This window comes from Alexandromys fortis, unplaced genomic scaffold, assembly GCF_014885135.2.
Source record: "Alexandromys fortis isolate MF-2015 unplaced genomic scaffold, M_Fortis_MF-2015_v1.1 scaffold_64, whole genome shotgun sequence".
Lineage (NCBI taxonomy): Eukaryota > Metazoa > Chordata > Mammalia > Rodentia > Cricetidae > Alexandromys > Alexandromys fortis.
The window spans coordinates 8,609,074-8,613,519 of NW_026067976.1; the positions used below are offsets into that span (position 1 = coordinate 8,609,074).

Here is a 4,446-nt window from a genome sequence, read left to right on the forward strand (position 1 = left end):
AAAATACCTTCAGTGTGGTAGCTTAAACATAGATGTAAATCATCAAGCACATAGATTTTTTTTTTTACATATACAGAATGGAATTTTATTCCTCCTTAAAGAAAATGAAATTATGTAACTCTCAGGACAATGGGTAAAGCTGGATCACATTAAGTGTGTGACCCAGGCTCATGTTCTCGCGTATGTGGATCCCAGCTCCCAATTCTTTTTTTTTTTATTCTTTAACAATTTATCTTTATTTATTTTAATTTTTTTTGAACATAGATTTTTTTAAATTTACTTTTCATTTTTCCTTTCGGCCATCTGCTGAAACCATAAATCTAAATTAGTATCAGTTTCAGAGTGTTGTTCTTTCTATGGGGTTGGAGAGAAAACACGAGATTCATGGCGGTCCCACGTGGGTGAACTTCAATGGGGGGGTGACGACAGGTGAGGGACAGGGGTGAAGAGACGAAAGGAGAAAAAGGGGTGAGCTATGGCGTTCCCCGTTTTTAAGGTGGATCCAGGTGCATCTGGGAAAATGTCCTGCGCATGCATGGCTTTCCGTCGAACTGGGATTTGTAGTGTCCTCTACCGCTTCTGGGAATTGTAGTCCAATGATCCTTCTGCGCATGTGAGGCCTTGTCTCTGAAAGGAACAGCATTTTACCCTTTTGGTTTTATTTAAAAAAAAATGGGGGGGGGGTTGAGGGTCTTAACGGGTAGGGAATGGAGGCATAGCCCAGTCTCTCATGACTGCTTCCTGCTCGCTTTGGGCGTCAAGGGATACGGGGAGTGTCCAATCGTTCTGATGATGTTTTGTTGATTATGTCCTGTCCGCTTGTGTTTTGAGGTGGCTGATTGAAGAAATCGCATCTGTCTGGCTCTTGAGGAACTGGGTCATCGTTAAGATGCTGGAAACAAAAGTCGCATTAGTAGAGAAAAAAAATTTAAGGGGAGAGGAGATTTGGGAAATTAAAGGGGAGATTTGGGGTGGGGGCTTTAGGAGGTCTGGGGTTAAGAATGATAAAAAAAAAATAAATGGTACTTATTCCGTTAATGATCTGTTTGTGTCTGCTTTGTTCAGGTGGATTGAGCTGGCATCTTGGAGCTTAAAGAAAATGTCTTAAAAGAAATAGATTTTAACCATATATTCCTTAACATTTTAGGGGTCACTGCTGCAGACAGTGATGAACCTGTTATGCCAAGGAACTTTGTTAAGAATTTGCTTACCACCTGAACCTTTGTCTCCGTTTCCGATGATGATTTCTGTAATGAAAGCTGGATGGTTATTTAGGAATTTAAAGAAGGGAGGGTGTGTTAACACAGGAGGATTAAGTGAAGGATGGGACCACTATTTCCCTTAGACTGGAGTAGAGGGGGCTGAACCTGGTGTCCTTTGGAACTTAAGAGAACAAGGTCCTGTCTGAGTTACCGTGTATGGAGGATTATCTTGAGCCTTGGAGATGAATGGTTTAAGATGTGACAGGTGAATCCAGCGAGAAATTCCTTCAAGCGCGGCAGCTGTGGGAGTTAGAAGAATTACTCTGAGGGGACCCTGCCATTTAGGGGATGGGGGTGAGGGACGTTGGCCTGGAGGTGAGAATAATACCTTATCTCCTATTTTAACTGGCGGTGGACATGTGTTAGCACATGGTTGAGGTAGTGAGTGATCTGTGAAGTCCCACAGTAGCGAGCGTAGGTAGAAAAGGAGGGGAGTGAGCAGGTGATCAGGAAGGGGAGAGGTTCCCCATGAGAGGCGGGGGTTAAAAACGGCCACCCCTACATGAGTTCGAAAGGTGAAATGAAAAGGGGGCCCTTTGGGAGAGCCTGAAGCCTGAGAAGAGCCAGAGGCAGAAGCTTACCCAGTCGAGGTGGAGTTCCTGTGACATTTTAATGAGGGCTTCCTTTAAAGAGCGGTTAGTCTGTTCTACCTTACCTGAAGACTGAGGGTGGTACAGTATGTGGAAATTCTAGGGTATTCCAAGTGCCCTAGATGGATTTTGAGAAATCTGGGAAGTAAACTCTGGGCCATTATCTTTTGGCAGATCTGACAAGAGGCCATGGTAGCTTTTAGGAACCTTATATCTTCAGGTGTGGGTGTTTTAACTGAATAACAATGGGGGAATGGTGATTAGCGACAGCGGGATTTGGGGTGTCCCACACGAGACTCCACAGTGGCACGCGAGTGCGTGAGCAGAGGGGTGAAAGAAGGTGCAAGGCGGTGGGTGGGAGGGGAGCCAAGAGGGGCTTGGGAAGATCGACGGGGAGGCGTAGGGCGGGAGGGGGATAGGGAGGAGTCCGAAAAAGCTTCCGGCTCCTGTGTGACCTGCGGCGGGGGAAATGAGGAGAAGCTTCCAGCTGCCTGTGCAATCTGCTGCAGGAGAAATGGGGTGAAGCTGAGTCGGAAGGACTAGGCGAGGCCCTTGCGAGTTATGGCATTCCCCGTTTTTTAAGGGGGTTCCAGGTGCGTCTGGGAAAATGTCCTGCACATGCGTGGCTTTCTGTCGAACTGGGATTTGTAGTGTCCTCTACCACTTCTGGGAATTGTAGTCCAATGATCCTTCTGTGCATGTGCGGCCTTGTCTCTGAAAGGAACAGCACAGAGTACTTATACAATGACTGAATAGCTACATCAAAAAAGAAAGAAAGAAAGAGAGAAAAGGAAGGAGTGCACACATATGCAAAGATAAAAAATCAAGTAAGCAAACCCATCAAGCTTTCATAAAACCATTCAGGTGCTGTGTGGGACATTGAGAATAAAAGACAATTTGTATCTCAGTTGTAATTTTATACTTCAATGTTCACTTACTTACATATTTCTCTGTTCATCATCTTTAAGCTCTTTGCTGGCAGAAGCCATCTGTGGACTATCCTTTTCCCAAGTAAAAAATTTAGTTTCTGAAAAATATAAACTATGTATGTATGAACTAGTTCATGTACATACAGAATATTAATAAATAAATGGATATGCTTAGATAAAAAATATAAAAGACACATATAAAAAGACTCAATTTAATGGATTTAGCCAAAGAAGCTACTTAGAGTTTTTCAGCCCTGGCTATCTATTAACTACCCTATCAACATTGGTAATAAGAATGTGATGTAGAATTCCCCTCTATATGCTGTGATTATCATTGATTAATAAATAAATAAACTGCTTTGGATATTTAGCAGGGCAGAACAGAGGTAGGCAGGGAAAACTAAACTGAATGCTGAGAGAAAGAAAGCAGAGTAGAGCAAAGCCATGTAGCCACTGCTGGAAACAGATGAGCCAGAACCTTACCCATAAGCCACAACCATGTGGCGATATACAGATTAATAGAAATGGGTTAAACTAGATGTAAGAACTATCCATAAGAAGCTAGAGATAACAGGTTAAGCAGTGATTTAAATAATAGAGCTTCTGTGTGATTATTTCGTGGTCTGGGCAGCTGGGAACGAACAAGCAGCCTCATACAATAGGAATGCATGCTTTATTGAATATATTGAGGAAAACAGATGAATATAATTTAAATTTAAGTTGTATGATAAGGTCAATAATAAACCATTTTAATATAATTCACATGTAAAAGCTGATTGTGCTAAAATGAAGCAACACATTTGGATATTAAATCTGTAGAGACTTGTTAACTGTACAAACTAAGAAGACAGAAGAATAGATAAGACAAAGACTTAGTGGTGTGAATGACAAACCTAAATGCATTTATCAATAGGTTTGCACTTTATTCCTGAAGACCATGAAATAGCTGCTGCAGAGGTGTTGGGCAATGTGCCCTACAGAGTGGAGCTATGTAAGGATGCAAGATTCTAGGATCAAAATGCTTTCCATAGCCAGACAAGGTGGCACACACCTTTAATACCAGCTCTTGGAAGGCAGAGGCAGGCAGATCTCTATGAATCTGAGGTCAACCTGGTCTACATCGTGAACTCTAAGACAGCCAGGACTACATAGAGAAATCCTGTCTTTAAAAAAAATGCTTCTTATAATATAGTTTGCAGTGGTCAGACAGAGATACTGCTGAATGCCCACTGGTAGCTATAACTAAATAAATATGATTTCAAAATACAGTATATTGCCTCTGTAGGCACTGATTTGGATTTATGCAGACTTTCTAATTTTAATTTCATTGAAATATGTTTGTGTGAAGATAAGTTTCAAACTAATGAGTTTAGATAGGATAATATAACTTCTATTAAGAGAAAATGAATGCCAGATGAGGAGGTTCTGTCTAGAATCCCAGCACTTGGGGGCCTAGGTAGGAGGATTGTGACTGAATTCCAGGTCTGCTCATCAAAAACAAAATCCATAACATCACCTATGAAGTGAAAAGAAAACTAGAAAACTTACAAAAAAAAAAAAAAACAAACCTATCTTTACTCCTTTGAGAAATAGTGTAGAAAGAAAAATTTATATGAAAACAGAAAAAATTGTACCTGGAGCAAGGTTCATGGCTGACACCAATAT

The 4,446-nt window shown here is 41.4% G+C and overlaps 1 long non-coding RNA gene across 1 annotated transcript; it reads right to left on the bottom strand.

The window, feature by feature from the left end:
- Positions 1-248: 248 nt before the first annotated feature.
- LOC126510767 (uncharacterized) lies at positions 249-2,443 on the bottom strand. Its single transcript, XR_007594487.1, has 2 exons — positions 1,591-2,443; positions 249-1,502 (listed from the first exon to the last, which is right to left on the bottom strand). It is a non-coding gene; the product is annotated as an uncharacterized lncRNA (long non-coding RNA).
- Between the last annotated feature and the right edge of the window lie 2,003 nt (positions 2,444-4,446).